This window comes from Tamandua tetradactyla, chromosome 12, assembly GCF_023851605.1.
Source record: "Tamandua tetradactyla isolate mTamTet1 chromosome 12, mTamTet1.pri, whole genome shotgun sequence".
Taxonomy (NCBI): Eukaryota; Metazoa; Chordata; class Mammalia; order Pilosa; family Myrmecophagidae; genus Tamandua; species Tamandua tetradactyla.
This window is the reverse complement of record NC_135338.1, coordinates 78,206,896-78,227,591: the sequence shown is the minus strand read 5'-3', so window position 1 is coordinate 78,227,591 and position 20,696 is coordinate 78,206,896. Positions and strand designations below refer to the sequence as shown.

At 37.5% G+C, this 20,696-nt stretch overlaps 1 protein-coding gene across 9 annotated transcripts in view; it reads right to left on the bottom strand.

Annotated features, from left to right (window-relative positions):
* UBE3A (ubiquitin protein ligase E3A) overlaps positions 1 to 20,696 on the bottom strand; it is a 104,525-nt gene that overhangs the window by 71,985 nt on the left and 11,844 nt on the right. For 5 of the 9 annotated variants that reach the window (XM_077123991.1, XM_077123990.1, XM_077123989.1 and 2 more), the window contains exon 2: positions 16,530 to 16,628. The exons of 3 other annotated variants lie outside the window; for them this stretch is intronic. The gene's annotated coding sequence lies outside the window, so the exon portion shown is untranslated. Of the gene's footprint in view, positions 1 to 16,529; positions 20,348 to 20,696 lie in introns of those variants that run through there. One more of the 9 variants, XM_077123985.1, reaches the window with a different exon arrangement.

The window sequence follows — 20,696 nt, the reverse complement described above, 5'->3', positions numbered from 1 at the left end:
GCAATAGCACAATTTATTTAAGATTATGAAAGAGAAAAACTGCCAACCAAGAATTCTACACCCAACAAAATTTACTTCAAAAATGAAAGGGAGATTAAAATATTTTCAGACAAATAGCCACTAAGAGAATTTGTGGCTAAGAGACTGGACCAGCAAGAAATATTAAAGGGAGCACTACAGGTAGACAGGAAAGAACAGGAGAGAGACGTCTGGAGAAGACTGGATAAATGAAGACTATCAGTATAGATAAAAAGAGAAAAAAAATTAAATATGACATATAAAATTCAAAAACCAAAATGATAGAAGTACTGACTTTACAGGAATAACATTAAGTGTTAATGAATTAAACTCCTCAATCAAAAGACACAGATTGGCAGAATGGATTAAAAAATAAGACCCATTTATATGCTCTCTTACAAGAGACTCACTTTAGACCAAAGGACAAAAACAGAATAATAGTGAAAGGTTGGAAAAAGATATTCCATGCAAAGAACAACCAAAAGAGTGTGGAAGTAGCTATACTAATATCTAACAAACTGGACTTCAGGTGTAAAACAATTACAAGAGACAAAGAAGGACAATGTGTATTAATAAAAAAGGAACAATTCAACAAGACATAGCAATTTGAAATATTTAGGTACCAAGGCAGAGTGCTCCAAGATATGTGAAGACACAATGACAACACTGAAGGAAGAAGGAGACAACTCTATCATAATAGTTGGAGGCTTCAATGCCCAATTTCATCAATAGACAGAACATCTAGACAGAGAACCAATAAGGAAACTGACATTCTGAATACTATGATAAGTGAATTAAACTTAACAGACATTTACAGAACATTACACCCAATGATAGCAGGATACACATTTTTCTCAAGTGCTCATAGATCTTTTCAAGAACAGACCATGTGGCTGGGTCACAAAGCAAGTCCCAATAAATTTTGAAAGATAGAAATTATACAAAATACTTTCTTGGATAATAATGAAATGAAGTTGGAAATCAGTAACAGGCAGTGGGCCAGAAAATTCACTAATATATGGAGGCTAAACAACACTCTCAAACAACCATTGAGTGGTATCAAGGAAGAAATTACAAGAGAATCAGTACATATCTCAAGGCAAAAGAAAATGAAAACACAACATATCAAAATTTATGAAATGTTCATTTCCCAGACCATGAACCGCTCCCCCCCACAAGAAAAACTTATGAGATGCAGCAATAGCAGTTATGTATTGCCTTAAATGTCTATATTACAAAAGAAGAAAGAGCAACATTGATGAACTAACTGTTCACTTGGAAGAACTAGAGAAAGAACAGTAAACTAATTCAAAAGCAAAGAAAAGGAAAGAAATCGTTAAGATTAGAGTAGAAATAAATGCAATTGAGAACATGAAAACAATCAAGAAAATCAACAAAACCAGAAGTCGGTTCTTAGAGAAAATCAGTACAATCAATGGGCCTTTAGCTAGTTTCACCAAAAAAGAGAGAAAGGATAGAAATAAATAAAATCAGAAATGGAAGAGTGGACATAACCACTGACCTGACAGATATTAAGGAGGAAATGAGAGGATACTATGAGCAACTATATGCTAATAAACTAGACAATGTAGAAGAAATGGAAAACTTCCTGGAAAAACAAATGAATGCTAACTCAAAAGACAACCTCAACAAACCAATCATAAGTAAAGAGACTGAATTAGTCATCAAGAAGTTCCCCAAAAGAAAAGGCAAGGACCAGATGGCTTCACATGTGAATTCTAACAACCATTCAAAAAAGAAATAGTAACAATCCACCTGAAACTCTTCAAGAAAACTGAAGAGGGAAAGCTACCTAACTCATTCTATGAAGCCAACATCACCCTAACACCAAGCCAAAGATAATACAAGAAAATAATCTCTTTAATGAATATAGATGCAAAATTCCTCAACAAAATACTTGCAAATTAAATCCAGCAGCCCATTAAAAGAATTATACACCATGACCAAGTGGGATTTATTTCATGTATGCAAGGATGGTTCAACACAAGAAAAGCAATTAATGTAATACACCATATCAATAAGTCAAAGTAGAAAACTATATGATCATCTCAAATGATGCAGAAAAGACATCTGACAAAATTCAACATCCTTTCTTGACGAAAACACTTCAAAGGATAGGAATTAGAAGGGATCCAAATGAAAAAGGAAATATGTGAAAACCCCACAGCTAACATCATCCTCAAATGGGGAAAGACTGAAAGCTGTGCCTCTAAGATCAGGAAAAAGTCAAGTACGTTCACTGTCACCACTCTTATTGCACACTGCACTCAAATACTAGTCAGAGCAATTAGACAAGAAAAAGAAATAAAGGGCATCCAAACTGGAAAGGAAGAAGTAAAACTCTCTTTACAGAAGACATGATACTACATGTCAAAAATCCTGAAAAATCTACAGCAAAGCCACTAGAGCTAATAAATGAGTACAGCAATGTGGGAGGATATAAGATCAACATCCCAAAATGAGTAATATTTCTATATACTATTAAGGAGCAATATAAGGAGGAAATTAAGAAAAAATTCTATTTACAACAGCAACCAAAAGAATAAAATATTTAGGAATAAATTTAACTAAATACAAAAAAGTATATACAGAAAACTACAAGAAATTGCTTTAAGAAATCATGGAAGACCTACATAAAATAGATGGGCATACTGTGGTTCATGGGTTGGAAGACTAAATATAGTTAAGATGTCAGTTCTACCCAAACCGATTTACAGAGTCAATGCAATACCAATTAAAATCCCAACAAATTACTTTGCAAAAATAGAAAAACCAATAATGAAATTTATTTGGAAGGGCAGGGTTCCCAAATAGCTAAAAATATCTTGAGAAAGAAAACTAAAGTAGGAAGGATCACATTACCTGACTTTAAAGCACATTACAAAGCTACAATTGGTCAAAACAACATGGTATTGGCATAAAGATAAATATACTCATCAATGGAACAGAACTGAGTGTTCAGAAATAGACTCTTACATCTATGGACAACTGATCTTTGATTAGGTGGTCAAGCCAACCCAAATGGGACAAAGAAGCCTCTAGAATAAACAGTGCTTGGAGAATTGGAAATCCATATGCAAAAGAATGAAAAAGGATCCATATCTTACACCCTATAAAAAATTAACTCAAAGTGGATCAAAAACCTAAACATGAGAATTAAGACCATAAAACTTTAAGAAGAAAATGTAAGGAAATATCCTTAAGTCTTATGATATGAGGCAGTTTTCTAGACTTACATCCAAAGCATGAGCAATGAAAAAAGAACTAGATAACTGGGATCTCCAAAAAATTAAACACTTTTGTGGATCAAAGAACTCTGACAAGAAAGTAGAAAGGCAGCCTACACAATGGGAGACAATATTTGGAAATCACATATCAAATAAGGGTTTAATATCCAGAACATACAAAGAGATTCTTTAACTCAATAACAGAAAGGCAAACCAATTAAAAAATGGGCAAAAGACATGATACATATATCATATCATAAGACTTAAGGATATTTCCTTACATTTTCTTCTAAAAGTTTTATGGTCTTAATTCTAATGTGTGTGTATATATATATATATATATATATGTATTTTATTATTGTTTCCATGGAGAGGTGACCCACCCAACTGTGGGTAATAATGTTTGATTAGATGGATTCCATGGACGTGTATTTCCACCCATTCAAGGTGGGTTCCCCTACTAGAGCCCTTTAAGAGGGAACCATCTTGAATAAAGCTTTAGAGCCAAGTGGGCCCACACAATCAGAGATTTTTGGAAATGGAAAAGGAAAATACCCCCAGGGAAGCCTTATGAAATGAGAAAAGGAAACTAGAACACATCACCATGACCCTTTCTAGCCAACAGAGGTATTCTAAACTTATCAGTCTTGCTTGAATCAAGGTATTTTTCCCTGGATGCCTTAGTTTGGATATGTTCATGGCCTTAGAACTGTAAACTTACAACTTAATAATTTCCCCCTTTTAAAAATCATTCATTCCCTTTCTGGTATATTGCATTCACAAATGCAGCTTTCACAAACTGAAACACAAGATATCAGGCAATAGAAGAGGGTAGAGGATAGAGCTTGGGCATTTGGTGCTGAAGGAATACAGAATGTGCAACAGGATTGATAGTAAAAATTCAGAAATGGATAGCACAATACTATGTGATGGTAGCACAATAATATAAGAACACTGAATGAAACAGAACATGACTATGATTGAGGGAGAAGTGCTGGGAGTATGCATGAAACCAGAAGGAAAGATAGAGAGGACAAAGACTGAGACGGTATAACTTAGGAATGCCTAGAGTATACAATGATGGCGATTAAATGTACAAATACAACAACATTTTTGCATGGGGAAAACAATGAATGTCAACATTGCAAGGTGTTGAAAATGGATGGTATACAGGAAAAAGTGCAATCAATGCAAGCTAAGGTCTATAGTTAACAGTAACATGGTAATATGCTTCCACCGAATGTAACAAAGGCATTATGCCAAACTAAACGTCAACAAACAGGGAATATGGGGAGGGGGTATGGACTCTTAGCATAAGAAAAGGAAATGTTATTATATAGATAATGGTGGTGAAGGCATGGCTACTTAAGTCGGACTGTATGATGTGCAAATAAAACTGTTTCAAAATGAACACAGAGAGAAAGTAGTGCTAGAGAAAATGTGGAGAAAGAGATTTATCTATTCACTGCTCACAAGAAAGCTGAGAGGTGCAGCCCCACTGGACAGCAATGTGGTAGTATCACAGAAGGTTAAATATAGGGTAGTATATGATCCTGCAACCCCACTGCTAGGTATATACCTGGACGAACTGAGTGGGGATACAAATGGGCATTTGCACACTGGTGTTTATAGTGGCAGTGTTCAAAGATTCACAATGGATGGAAGTGGCCTAAGTGTTCAACAATGGAGGGATAGAAGTGGGAACTGTGGTGTAAACATACAACAGACTACTGAGCAGCTGCAAGAAGGAATGAAATTGTGAGGCAAACAACTTGGTGAACTAATCTTGAGGACAGTATGTTGAATGAAATGTCAGAAGCAAAAAGACAAATATTATCATGCCTTTCTCATATGGACTTTGAAACACAAACTTGGAGAATTAAAGTCAAGAACATGGGTTACCAGGTTGGGGACTATTATAAAGGGTCCTAGACTGTAAGCTCTTACAGCAGCCACATATATTCAGCTGTAACTGTTATTTCTAAATTTTGAGACACTGACTTATTTGTGTATAATCTGGTCATTCCCAGAAACTTTGGGCACTTATGTGACACCTGAGACTCAGAGTGAGAGCACTAAAGCTATAAAAGGCAGCATAACTCATAGAACAACTGTTAAAAATGTTGAAAAAGTGATCAAACTTCAACTAGACATATAAATGAAGCTGATCTTGATGGGTTTAAGGTAAATCAAAATATAGGGTAAAGGATGATATGGCCTATATTTTAAAACTTTAACTTCTGTGTGAAACCAAAGAGAGAGACATTCATTTGGTGCAAAATTTGCATTTTGGGTAACACATTATCTAATTAAACTTGTCTGGTCAGTTCATTTGAACACCATAATTGCACGGAATCTTGAATAGGGTGTGAGATATTGTTGGTTTGTACAGGCTAGTGTGATACCCCGATACATGCCAAAGTAATTTGGGGAGAGAATAAAAAAGTATTTACAAAGTCCCCTTGGGGGACTGGGAAGAAAGGAGAAAATATTAAACTTTTCCATATGGGGAATTCCTGATATTCTCCCAAGCAGTGGGGACAACCAATTCAATAGGCTGAGCCTTTGATCTTGGGGTTCACACCTATGAAACTTATTCCTGCAAAAGACAACCTAAGCCTACTTATAATTATGCCTAAGAATCACCCCCAGAGAACATCTTTTGTTGCTCAGATGTGGCCTCTCTAAGCCAATCCAACAGGTGAACTCACTGCCTTCCCGCTATGTGGATATGACTCCCATGTAAATTTCCCTGGCAGTGTGGGACAGGACTCCCAGGATGAGGTGGGACCCAACATCACAGGATTGAAAAAGTCTTCTTGACTAAAAGGGGGATGAGAGAAATGAGACTAAATAAAGTTTCAAGGGCTGAGAGATTTCTGAGTCGAGACATTCCAAGCACACTGTCCCAAAGATTATATAACTATATAGGTTTTATAACGTGACTGTGTGACTGTGAAAACCTTGTGTCTGATTTTTTTTATCCAGGGTATAGACAGACAGATGAGTGAAAAAATAAGGATAAAATATAACTAAAAAATATGGGTTTAAGGAGTAGAAAAAAATTGGGTAGACTGAAATACTAGTGGTCAATGAGAGGGAGGGGTAAGTGATACAGGATGTATGAATTTTTTCTTTTTTCTTTTAATCTTGTTATTTCTTTTCCTGGAGTTATGCAAATATTCTAAAAATGATCATGGTGATGAATATACAACCATTTGATAAATATTCTGAGCCACTTATTGGATAGTACATAAGGACTGTATTTGTGTAAAGATTTCTCAGTAAAAATATTTTAAGAAGAAAACCAGGTTTTAAGACCTAAGTCAGATGATTCTCAAATATTCATCTGTAATAAATTCACTTGGATAGCTTATAAAAAATATAGCTCTTGGTTTCTACTCCCCAGAATGCTAAAAGAAATCAAAGACCTAAATAAATGGAAGGACACACTATGTTTATGTATTAGAAGACTAAATATAGTTAAGATGATAATTCTACCCAAACTGATCTATAGATTCAATGCAATACCAATTGCAAATTCAAATTCCACTTTGCAGAAATAGAAAAACAGAAATGAGAACACATGTTCATAAAAAGGCATTTTCTGGAATATTTAGAGTAGGAATATTCTTAATAATTCCAAATCAAAAGCAACTAAAATGTCCATCAATAGAAGAGTAGATAAATTGCAGTATATTTATAAAATGGAATACTATACTGTAGCAGGTATAAACAACTATTACAACAGTGAATTAATCTCACAAATATGATGTTAAGTGAAAGAAGCCAGATGCAACAAAATGTGTTCTGACTGATTCTAGTTACATAAAGTATAAAATAAGGTGAATTTAATCTATGCAATTATAAATCAGGATAGTGGTAACACTCAGGGGAAAAGGAGTAGTGATGAAGAGAGCACAAGGGACTTCAAAAGTGTTGACATTGTTACTTGTTTCGAAAGCTACACATGTGTGCTTAGTTATGTAAAAGCTCCACAAGCTGTACAATTATAAATGAACTCTTCTGCAGGTACTATTTTGATCAGAACTTTAAAAAGGAAAGTGTGATATGGGCAATACACAAAAGGTAAGTCCAGAAGATTCAGAAGTATATTACAGGTGCTTTCTTCAAGTAGAAGAAAAATGATACCAGATAAAACATGGAACTACGAAAAGGATTAAAGAGTACCAAAAATGTCAAATATGTGGATAAATATAAAACAATGTTATTCCTATTTTTAAAATTTATTTGCAAGATAATTTCTCTCTTTCAGACAACACAACAAAGAAACTCACTGCCTGCCCCCTCTTTACATGGGACATGACTACCAGGGGGAGTAAACCTTCCTGGCAACGTGGGACAGAAATCCTAGAATGAGCTGGGATTCAGTATTAAGGGATTGAGAAAACCACCTCGACCAAAAGGGGGAAGAGAGAAATAAGACAAAATTAAGTGTCAATGGCTGAGAGATTTCAAACAGAGTCAAGGAGTTATCCTGGAAGTTATTCTCACGCATCATACAGATATCACCTTTTCAGTTAAGGTATATTGGAGAGGCTGGAGGGGAGTACCTGAAAATGTAGAGTGTGTTCCAGTACCCATGTTTCTTGAAGATAAATAATGATATAGCTTTCACAATGTGACTGTGTGACAGTGAAAACTTTGTGTCTGATGTCCCTTTTATCTACGATATGGGCAGATGAGTAAAACATATTGATTAAAATAAATAAACAATAGGGGTGGGAAAAGATAATTGGCAACTTAAAAGAATTACAACACATGTTGTGGCAATTGTATGTATAAGTAAAATTTTAAGGCCACAATAGCAAAAAGGATGGGGAAGGACAAAAGGATGTATACCGGTCTTACATTCTTACATTATACAGGAAGAGAGATAATAGTTTAGACGGTAAATTGAGGTACGTTAAAGATGCAAACTGTAAATTCTAGAGAAATCACTGAAAAAAAAAAGAACAAAGAGGCATAGCTTAATAAGCCAAAGAGATAAAATGGAATTCTAAAAAATTTTCAATTAATCCAAGAGAAGATAGGAAAGAAGAAAAAAAGAACGAAGATGTGACAAATAGAAAATAAGTGGTAAGTTGGTTATCTTGAAAGCAACCATAATGATAATTATAATAAATGTAAACAGACTTAATACTAAAACAAAAACCAGATCAAAAAGTAAGATGAAACCATACACTGTCTTGGAGAAAGACATTAAATTTAACAACATATAAGTTAAAAGTAAAAGGATGAAAAGGATATAATGTGCAAACACTAATAAGAAAGTAGAATACCTCTTCTAATTTAGACAAAGACTTTAGGACAAGGAATAATACCAGAGACAGAAAGAGACATTTCATAATGATAAAAAGATCAATTCATCAAGGAAAACAAACAATATTAAATGTGAGAGTATATTAAAAGAGCTTCAATATGCATGAAGCAGAAATTGACATAATTGAAAGGAGAGCAAATTCATGTTTATAGTTGGAGATTTCAACATTCTTCTCTCAGTATCTAATAAAATATATAGCCAGAAAATCAGTAATGACTAAGAAATTCTTGTAATACATAACATCTCTAACTAGACTGTTTTTATCTAGAAAAGAAAAAAAAATGGGTAAAATATTTGAACACTCACAGAAGATATCTAGATGGCTAATAAGCACATGAAAACTTCTCAATATCAATAGACAACAGGAAAAAAACAATAATATATTGTTACAAACCCATTAAGCTGTCCATAATTAAAAACACTGAAAGTATCAAATGCTGACAAGGATTTGGGGGAATTCAAATCCTCGTAAGTTGCTAGTGAGGAGGTAAAACAGTAATAATCATCAAGAAAACAGTTCAGCAATTTCTTATCAATTTAAACACACGCTTACCATGTGACCTAGCAATTCCTATTGTAGGTGATTACATCTGTGGAAACACGTTCAAAGAAAGACCAATACACAGCACATGGTACCTTTATTCACAAAAGCTAAAAGTAGAAACTGTCTATAAATGTTCACCACTAAGCAAATAAACTATGGTATAGTTTTATTATAAACTATGCCATATTATAAACAATAAAAACAAAACAGTGACATACTCAACATTAATCAATCTCAAAAATATGCAAAGTGAAAAAAGCCAGACATGGTTCCTTACATATGCAATTCTATTACAGGTGAAACCTACCCATAGTGACAGAAAGATCAGTGGTTGCTTCCTCTACAAGGTATATGAAGAAACTTTCTAGAGTAATTAAAATATTTTATATTTTTATGGTGGTAGTGGATGTGCTGTATGTATTTGTCAAAAAGCACAATAAAAACAGTTCATTTAATTAGATGGAAACTTTAACTCAAAATTTATTTTTCAAAATTTCATGAAAACTTGTCATATCATATCCAAAAATATGAACATATTACAGATGTAACCTATAAAGCAAAATCACAAAAGTGCCAAAAGAAAATACAAGTGATTATTTTGAAATCCTTATAATGATGATGAAACTTGGAAGCCATAAAACATGGACAGACTGGCCTATGTAAAAAAATTTTCAATTTATTAGATAAACTGTAAGTTTACATAAAAATCTTGCATACAGCACAGAGTTGTACACACCCTCCAGTTACTAACACTGTGCATTAACTGATTCTAAGAGGCCTTTACCCTATTGACAAAGTCAAATAAAAAACCACAAGAAAATTACAGAGCAATATCGCTTACGAATATAGATGCAGAAATTCTCAACAAAACATTAGCAAACCAAATTCGAATTCAATTGCAGATTAAAAGAATTAAACACCATGAACAAGTGGGAATTATGCCAGGTATGCACAGGTAATTAAACAAAAGAAAATCATTTCACACAATACACATTAACAGAACAAAGGAAAAAAAACACAAGATCTCATTTGTAGCAAAAAAGGCATGTGATAAAATCCAACACCCATTCCTGATAAAAACACTCAGAAAACTGGGAAGAGAAGGAAACTTTCTTACCATATAAAAGGCATTGTATTAATCAGGGTTCTCTTGACAAACAGAACCAACAGGAGATTATCCGTAAATAATGAGATTTATAAAAGTGTCTTAGGGAAATGTGGAAGGCAAGAGTCCAAAATCCATACAGCAGGCTGTGAAGCTGGCAACTCTGAAGGCACTGGACAAACTCCATAGGAAAGACTCACTGGCTGAAGAAAAAAGTGGAAACTCTCTTCTCCCTTGATCTTCAACTCCCTGGATCAAATCCAAGTGACTGGATTATCTTGCTTGCAGGAGACACTGCCTTAGTTGATCTTAGATGTAATAAGCCACAGCAGCAATCAATTAGTGATGATTTAATAAACCAGTCTTCTGGTTTATCAACCAGCCAGGAAATATGCTTGCAGTGCTGCATATACAGTGTTGCAATAAAAGGCATATGTTTCACCTAACAATACTAAACCGTACTGCCTACAACTGAAATGCACTAGATCTCTCCAGAATAGGGTGCAAGTTCTTAACATTCACTCTAACTTTATGTCATATGATAAAAAGAAAACAAAATATTTGCTTTGTTTACAAAGACAAACATACTCGTAACAAATCAAAGAGGAAATATTCATACCATCACAGTCCTCATTTCTGTAACTGATCTTCTGGTCGAAGTTCATATTTACCACACCTTCTTCTACCACCTATTCACATTCCCTTTACCCTCAACAAGCACTTCAGCTGTGCCACGGTTCTTTGCCTGGTGGGGTGACCCAAACCTTCATTTAAGAAGTTTCCAGGCCATTAGTAGTCCTTGTTAATGGGCTGCTGCAGTTTTCCATTGACTTTAATCACCAAGCATGTTAATACTAAGAGAGGCCCTAGGGGATCTCCTGTATTCCAGGAAAACTATTATCTTCCACCTGTAATCCCCTTTTCTGCCTGTTGATTCAGAGTAGCCAAAGTGGCCAGGTGGCAGGCAGTCTTAACTTCCAGTTCAATGGAGTCATGGATATGTCTCCTGAGAGGAAAACTCCTCCTTTTCAGACTAGGACCTGTAGACCAGCACAGCTTAAGGTTTCAGGGACAGGAAACAAAAATGTTTCTAGTGGATCACTACGGTGTGATAGTGAGTGGTGCCACTCCCATTTCCACCTCTTGATTCCTGAATCTGTGAATCCTGGCTTTGAGAGAAAGGGCACCATAGAGTGGATGGTGATTCAGAGCATTGACAGCCTCGTGGAGAACATTTCCCCAGCCCTGCAAGTTACTGCTATTTAATTGGGGCCATCAACGGGTCTTCAAAAGGCCGTTCCACACTGTAGCAACCCAGCTGCCTCTGGATGACAGGGAACATTGAAGACCATAGAATTCCATGAGGATATGCCCATTCTGTACTTCCTCTGCTGTCAAGTGGGTTCTCTGATCAGAAGCAATGCTGTGTGGAATATCATGACGGTGGATAAGGCATTCCGTAAGACCATGGAATGTTTTGGCGGAAACACTGCATGCAAGGAAGACAAACCCACAGCCGGAGAATGTGTCTATTCCTATTAGAACAAAATGCTGCTGCTTCCATGATGGAAGTGGTCCAATGTAATCAGCCTGCTACCAGTTAGCATCTAATCACCTCGGGAAATGGTGCCATATGGAGACACAGTATGGGTCTCCGCTGCTGGGAGACTGGGCACTCAGTAGTGGTCATAGCCAAGTCAGCCCTGGTGAGTGGAAGTCCATGTTGCTGGGCCCATGCATAACCTCCAGGCCTACCAACATGCCCACTTCATTCACGAGCCCATTAGGCAATGAATGGAGTGACCGGGAAAAGAGGATGACTGATATTCACAGAATGGGTCATCTTACCCACTTAAATATAAAAACCTTACTCTGCTGAAGTCACCCTCTGATGAGCATTCACATGGGACACAAATATCTTCATGTTTTTTGCCCACCCAGAAAAGTCAATCTATAAACTCTTCCCCAGACCTCTTTGTCACCAATTTTCCAATCATGCTCCTTCCAAGTTCCTGACCATCTGACCAAACTATTAGCAACAGCCCACAAGGCAGTATACAAACGCACTTGTGAACAGTTCTGCTTCCAAGCAAAATGAACAACCAGGTGTACTACGCAAAGTTCCATCTACTGTTTTCCAAGGACATCTATGGTAGTTAGGTTTAGGTGTCAACTTGGCCAGGTGAAGGTGCCTAGTTCTGTTGCTGTGGACATGAGCCACTGGTATGTGAAATTCACCTGCTGGTGACTGTATCTGGTCAGCTAGGGGGAGTATCTGTTGAAATGAATGGTTTGATTTAATTGGCTGGATGCTTTAATGAGAGAGCTCAACACAGCCCAGCCCAAGCAGCTTAGCATACCTCACCTCAGCACTCGCAGCTCAGCCCAGGCCTTTGGAGACACAGAAATCACCCCAGGGTAAGCTGCTGGAACCTAGGAGCCTGGAGAGAAAGCCAGCAGACATTGCCCTGTACCTTACGGTTTAAGAGAGAACCTCAGATGAAAGTTAGCTGCCTTTCCTCTGAAAAACTATACATTTTTAACGAAATATATCCCCTTTTATTAAAAGCCAACCCATCCCTGGTGTGTTGCATTCTGGTAGCTTTGGCAGGCTAGAACAACATCCCAGAAAGGGACCGTAGTGCTGCAGCTGTCCACTGTCAGGTGGTACCTGCATATCATGCAGAACCATCTGTAAACCAGGACCGAGTTTTCCATCCTCAGTCAAGTGACTGTAAGGAACTCCCCAAGAGGCCATAGCTCTGGGCTGGGAAAGAGAAGATAATGTGGCAAGAGTAGAGGCCATGGGCATTTGGGTCACTTCCTCATGTAAACTATTTGTGCCTTCATGACCCTTTAAGCCCTTTCCCTTATACACAATTTCCATTTTATGATGAAGTGCTGCTATTCAAGCCTAACTGTATGGCTTGGTAGGTCAGACAACATCGAGCTCACGACAGGCACCTAAGGTCTCATGGTAACTTGGTGGCCCATGGTTAAACATTCAGACTCTAAGGCCTAGTAGCAGATCAAAAGCTGTTTCCTGCAAATTCATGCCTGCCAAGCCAGAGAACCTGGTTTGATTCCTAATGCGTGCCCACGCAAAAAATAAGTAAAAGTTTCTCTGCAAGAGACAGTAAGGTTTCACTCCACAATTCTAAGCGTCTGCATTGTGATTCTCCTACAGGTGCCTACCAAAGGCTCCAAACAGCATTGCTATTTGCCACTGAAACCTCCAGCATCACTGGATTTGCTGGATCATAACAGCCAAAGCAGCACAGCATCTTGCACAGCAGCCTGTACTTGTCACAGAGCCTCCTATTGCTCTGGTCCCCACTCAAAACTAACAGCTTTTCTGGTCACTTGGTAAGTGGGCCGGGGTAGCACACCCAAATGAAGAATATATTGTCTCCAAAATCCAAAGAGACCAACTAGGCATTGTGCCTCTTTTTTGGCCATAGGAGGGGCCAGATGCAACAGCTTATCCTTTACCTTAGAAGGCATATCTCAACAGGCCTCACGCCACTGGACACCTAGAAATCTCACTGAGGAGGAAGGCCCCTGTATTTTTGTTGGATTTATCTCTCGTCCTCTGACATGCAATTGCCTTACCAGTAAGTCTAGAGTAGTTACTACTTCTTGCTGACTAGGTCCAATCAACATGCTATAATCAGTATAATGGACGAGTGTGATGTCTTATGGGGGAAACAATTAAGGTCCCCACAGACAAGATTATAAAATAGGGCTGGAGAGTTAATATATCCCTGAGACAGGACAGTGAAGGTATACTGCTGGCCTTGTCAGCTGAACACAAACTGTTTCTGGTAGACATTACTAATAGCTACTGACAAAAAAGCATTTGCCAGATCAATAACTGCATACTAGGTACCAGGGGATGTACTGATTTGCTCAAGCAATGATAACCACAACTGGAATAGCAGCTGCACTGGGAATCACCACCTGGTTATGTTTATGATAATCTACTGTCATCCTCCAAGACACATCTGATTTCTGCATAACCAAACAGAATTGCATCCTTCAACTCCTTGAGTGGCGCAATTTCTGTAATCCCTCCACAAATCCACTATTGCTTCCGATTTGCTATTTTGCTAGGAAGGGCCAGTTCCAGTGGTTTCCATTTGGTCTTTCTTATCATAACAGCCCTAACTCTGTGAGTCACATGAACCAATGTGAGGATTCTGCCAGTTGCTGAGTATGTCAGTTCCAATTATGCATTCCTGAACTTCGGAAATACACACAGAATGGGATCTGGAACTAACTGAACCCACTGTGAGACAGACCTGAGCTAAAACTCCATGGATCACATGACCTCCATAAGCCCCTACTCTGACTGGTGGACCAAAGTGTTCTTTTGGGTCTTCTGAAATTAGTGTCACTTCTGAGCCAATATCTAATAATCCCCAAAATATCTGACCATTTTTGTTTCCCCAATGCAGTCATCCTGTAACAGGCCATAGGTCTCCTTAGGGAAGGCTGGCATCAACGTTACTAGCCTAAATTTTAGGCAGTTTAACGGGGTCCTTCCCCAAGGGTACCTGGCCTTCCCCTCATTTAAGGGGCTCTGGGTCTGTAAATTGCCTCAAGTTTGGGAATTGATTAAAAGGCTGTTTCTGTAATTCAAGTTAGACTTCTGTTCACTTGACCTAAAACTCTTCTAATACAGCTGAAACAAGAATTTAGTAGACTGCCCATCTACTGTACTTCTAGGTACCCCATTATCTACTAGCTGATGCCACAAGTCTCCATGAGATTATTCTGACTGCTGCTTTGCGTCTATTGTCCATTATGGTGGCCACATCTACCTTGTCTATAGTGATTAATTGGTGCCACATGACTTTTGCCAACTCGGAATCTGATCATCCCTACTGTGTTTAAGGAGTCCATGTCACTGACAGCAGATCATACAATAATATCTGGCCTACAGAGTAGAGCTACAACACTGAATGAAGAATCTCTGCTTGATGGACCTATATCAATAAATTCAGCTTGACCCAACTTTATATTCCTTTCACCCTTATCTCATACCCTTACTATCCATTCCCACACATATTCTATAAAGACTGGAAAACTCATGCAGTTCTTTTGGAGTACAGCATATCTCCTCATAAGTCATACTTTATACCTCACCTTTTGGGGCCTGTTAGGACTTTAGGCTAATTATAGTTCTTGAAGAAAGGAGGGGTGGTGGGAGAGGGTCATGAAAAGAATTAGAAGTATGTTTCAAGCCACTTGCCGCAGGGCATTCCACAGCAGTTTATCTGGTCAAACAGGATTAATAGCTCCAGAGGGACGAGTGAGGGCTGTTTCTCCAGGGGAGGTGGGTACAGGTTTAGCAGGCATTGAATGGTTAACCTCATTTTTAGAGGTTGGAGGGCAAACTCCTCTGGGTGGGGCCTGGAGGCCTCTAAGCTGTTTCCTCAAGGCAGGCTGGAAAATAGATGGCTGTTTCCTCAGGGCAGGCTGAAGGGGGCGGGTGGGCAGCTGTTTCCTCAGGGCAGGCTGAAGGCAGCTGTTTCCTCAGGATTACTACTGCTCTATCCAGCAAAGACTCAGCAGAATCCAGGGTTTCCATGTCCCCATTGCCATCATTAAGCCCTATGTCCCCATCCCAAGTGTTAGGTTCCCATTCTTATCCAGTCAAAGCCCTTACTTAAACAGCAGACACCCTGCAAGGTTGAGATTTTTATTTACATTATAAATCTGCTATTCGCACAATGAGGCTCTGGGTCTGGTTTTCAGAGATTTCAAGTCTGCGACCACAGGAAGTAAAATTTCTTTCAGGGTACACATGGAAACTTTTACACTTTCATATGGTGCTTAAGTTGTAAATTTGAAGCCTTCAGCTCATCCCTTTCCCTCATAATTGTATCAAGTATATCCAAGAACCACCAGCCAACATCAGTATACCTCTTACCTCCAAAGAACTCTGATAAGGTGTTAAAAACACTGTCACCCAGACAGAGCCTTGCATCATATAGCATACAATTAGCAGAATCAAATGGTGATATTTTGCATATCTTGACTGTCAACTCACATCATGGACTGTCATTGCCAGCTAGATTATTGGGAACAGAGTCATTTAATGCCTTTGAGTCTATCAGAGTAGAAAACCAATTGTAAAAACCCATTTTTAAGATTCTGTTTCTCAAGAACCATTCCCAACACCATGCTCTATGAGTATGGATTCTCTAGAGAAAGAGAACCTACATGAGATAACCTGTAAATATGAGATTTATAGAAGTGACTCACACAACTGTGGGTACAAGAGTCCAAAATCTGGAGGGCAGGCTGTGAAGTTGGCAACTCTGATGAAGTGTCTCGACAAACTCCACAGGAGAGTCTTGCTGGCTGAAGAAAAAAGTGAAATTCTTTCTTCTTCCTTAAAAGTCTTCAACCAATTAAATTAAATCCAACTCAGGTTATCTTGTCTGTGGGGACCCTCCTTAGCTGGTCATAGATAAAATCAACCAAAGATGCAATCAACTGACTGATGATTTAATGAATCAATCTTCTGGTTTACCAAGCAATCAAGAAATATCCTTGCAATAGCGTTAGAACAGTGCTATTTATATAGTTCTCCTTTGATTTCTTTAAGAATATTTTGTAGTTTTCTATGTACTGGTGGCTTTTCGTCCTTAGTTAAATTTATTCCCAGATATCTGTTTCTTTTAGTTTCTATAATGATGGATTTTTTTTCCTTGATTTCTTACTCACTGCTCATTACTAGTAGGATTTTTGTGGGCTAGTCTTCTATACAGTGCTTTGTGTTAACTCATTTATTACCTTTATTGTAGATTTTTTGAGACTTTGCAAATATAGGATCATGTTATGTACAAACAGAGAATTTTGCTTCATTTCAATTTGGGCTCTAGCTAGAACATCTAGCACAATGTTGAATTACAATGGTAACAGTGGGCATCCATGTCTTGTTCTTAGAGGGCAAGCTTTCAATCTTTCACCATTGAGTAGGATGTTAGCTGCTGATTTTCATATAAGGCCTTTATCATGTGTGCTGGTTTGAAGGGATGTATGTCCTTTTAAAAGCCATGTTTTAATCCTAATCCCATTTTGTAAAGGCAGCCATTTCTTCTAATCCCTATTCAGCATTGTATGTTTGAAACTGTAATTAGATCATCTCCCTGGAGATGTGATGTAATCAAGAGTGGTTGTTAAACTGGATTAGGTGACGACATGTCTCCACCCATTCGGGTGGGTCTTGATTAGTTTCTGAAGTCCTATAAAAGAGGAAACATTTTGGAGAATGAAGAGATTCAGAGAGACCAGAACAGAACGAAAAAGCCATGAGAGGCAGAGTCCACTAGCCAGCGACCTTTGGAGATGAAGAAGGAAAATGTCCCCTGAAACAGGAGGCCAGAAGAAGCTAGCAGATGACACTGTGTTTGCCATGTGCCCTTCCAGATGAGAGAGGAACCCTGACCGTGTTCACCATGTGCCTTTCTAGATGAGAGAGAAACTGTGACTGTATCCACCATGTGCCTTTCCACTTGAAAGAGAAACCCTGAACTTCAACGGCCTTGTTGAACCAAGGTATCTTTCCCTGGATGCCTTTGACTGGACATTTCTATAGACTTGCTGTAATTGGGACATTTTCTCGGCCTTAGAACTGTAAACGAGCAACTTATTAAGTTTCCTTTTTTAAAAGCCATTCCATTTCTGGTATATTGCATTCTGGCAGCTAGCAGACTAGAACACCATGTTAAGGAAATTTTCTTTTTCTCTTATTTTTCTTTGTCACTAAAGTAAAGGGTTTGTCAATTTTATTGATCTTCTCAAAGAACCAACTTTGTTTTGTTGATTCTCTCCACTGTTTACTTGTTCCCAATTTCACTTATTTCTGCTCTAGTCTTTGTTATTTCTTCCCTAATACTTGCTTGGGGATAAGTTCACTGTTGTTTTTCTAGTTCCTCCATGTATGCGGTTAGGTCTTTCATTTTAGCTCCTTGTGGCACAATACTGAGTAACAGTAGTACAGCAGGCATCTTAGACTTGTTCTGATGTTAGAGAGGGAAAGCTTTGAGAATTTCACCACTGAATATGATGTTAGCAGAGGGTTTTTCATAAATGCCTGTGATGGTTAGGTTCTGGTGTCAACTTGGGCATTCCATGGTCATGGATTAGAATACCAAAAATCATTATGACGTCAATTCTACACAAATTGCTTTACAGTTTCAATACAATTCCAATAAAAATTCCAACAGACTACTTTGCATAAACAGAAAAGGCAATTACCAAATTTATTTGGAAAGGTAAAGGGCCCCCAAATAGTCAAAAACATCTTGAAAAAGAAGAACAAATTTGAAGGACCCATACTTTCCAATTTTAAAACATATTACAAAGCTACAGTGATAAAACAGCATGGTACTGGCATAAAGATATATATACTGATCAATGGAATTAAACTGAGAGTTCAAAAATTGACCCTCACACCTATGTCCAACTGATTTTTGACAAAGCTGCCAAAGCCATCCAACTGAGGTACAACAATCTCTTCCAAAGTGGTGCTGGGAGAACCCAATAGTCATTCCCAAGAGGATGAAAGAGACCCTTATCTCATACTTTATACAAAATTAACTCAAAAGAGGTCAAAGACCTAAATATTAGAGATAGGACCATAAATTTCTAGAAAAAAAAATGTAGGGAAGCATCTTCAATATCCTGTGGGTGAGCAATGGCTTCTTAGACTTTATACCCAAAGTACAAGTAATGAAAAAAAAAAGTAGAAAAAATGAGGCCTCATCAAACTTAAAAACTTCTGTGAATCGAAATATTTACCAAGCGGGTAAAAAGACAACATACTCAATGGGAGAAAATATATGGAAATCACATATCCATTAAGGGCTTAATATCCAGAATAAATAAAGAAATCCTACAAAGATAAAAAGATAAACAACCCCAATTAAAAAATGGGCAAAAGACCTGAATAGACATGTTTCCAAAAAGGAAATACAAATGGCTAAAAAGCCTATGATAAGATGCTCAGCATCACCAGCTGTAAGGGAACTGCAAATCAAAACCACAATGAGATATCATTTCACACCTACTAGAATGGCCACTATTATAAAAACAGAAAACTATAAGTCTTGGAGAGGATGTAGAGAGGGAGAAACATTCGTTCACTGCTGAGGGAAATGTAAAATGATGCAGCCGTTCTGGAAAACAGTTTGGCAGTTCTTCAGGAAACTAAGCATAGAACTGCCATATGATCCAGCAATCCTGCTACTAGGTACATTATTCTCAGAAGAACTGAAAGCAGGGACAGGAACAGACATTTGTACATCGATGTTCACAGTGGCATGATTCACAACTGTCAAAAGATAGAAGCAACCCAAGCACCCACCAACCAATGAATGGATAGACAAAATGTGGTATAACATACAATGGAAGAGTAAACAGCTGTAAGAAGGATTGAAGTTCTGATGGATATAACATATATGAACCTTAGAGACATTATTTTGAATGAAATAAACCAGTCACAAAAGGACAAATACTGTATGAGATCATTGATTAGAACTAATTACAGTAAGCAAACTCAAAGAGTTAGACTCCAGAATACAGGACACCAGGGGATAGAATGGGTATAGAGAATGCTTAACTTGTAGAGAATTTCTATTTAGGTTGAATGTAAATGTATGAAAATGGATAATAGTGACGTTGTACGTTAATGTGAATGTAATTAACAAAACTGAATTAAGTTTGTGAATGCGGTTAGAAAGGGAAGTTTGGGTCATGTATGTTGCTAAGGAAAGTTAGAAGATAAAACATGGGATTGTATATTACCGTGTACTCTTTTAAGGATGATGGTCTGTGGTTAATAGTACAAATGTAAGAATGTTCTTTCATAAATTATAACAAATGTACAACACTATTACAAGGCATAACAGGGTGGTATATGGGGAAAAATACATGTAATGTAACCAAAGCACTACAGTTATCAGTAATATTTCAATATTGCTTTTATCAACTTTAACAATGGTACCACACTAATGCCAAGTCCAACAGTGGGGAGGTGGTGTATGGGAACGTATTTTTATGTGACTTTTCTGTAAATCTGCAACTTCTCTAATTAAAGAAAAATAATAATTAAAAAAATAAAAATAAATGTTAGAGGCAATGTGGAGAAATAGGAAAGCATCGTTTATTATTGGGGAAAACAAAATGGTGCAGCCATTCTGAAAGACAGTTTTGCAGTTCCTCAAAATGTTAAGTAGGGAAGTACAATATAACCCAGCAATCCCACTTCTAGGGATACATACATAAGAACTGAAAATAAGGACTCAAATAGATACTTCCACACCAACGGTCATAGAAGTATTATTCATAATTGCCAAAAGATGAAAGCAACCTAAGTGTCCACCAACCAAAGAATGGATAAACAAAATGTTGTTTATACATACA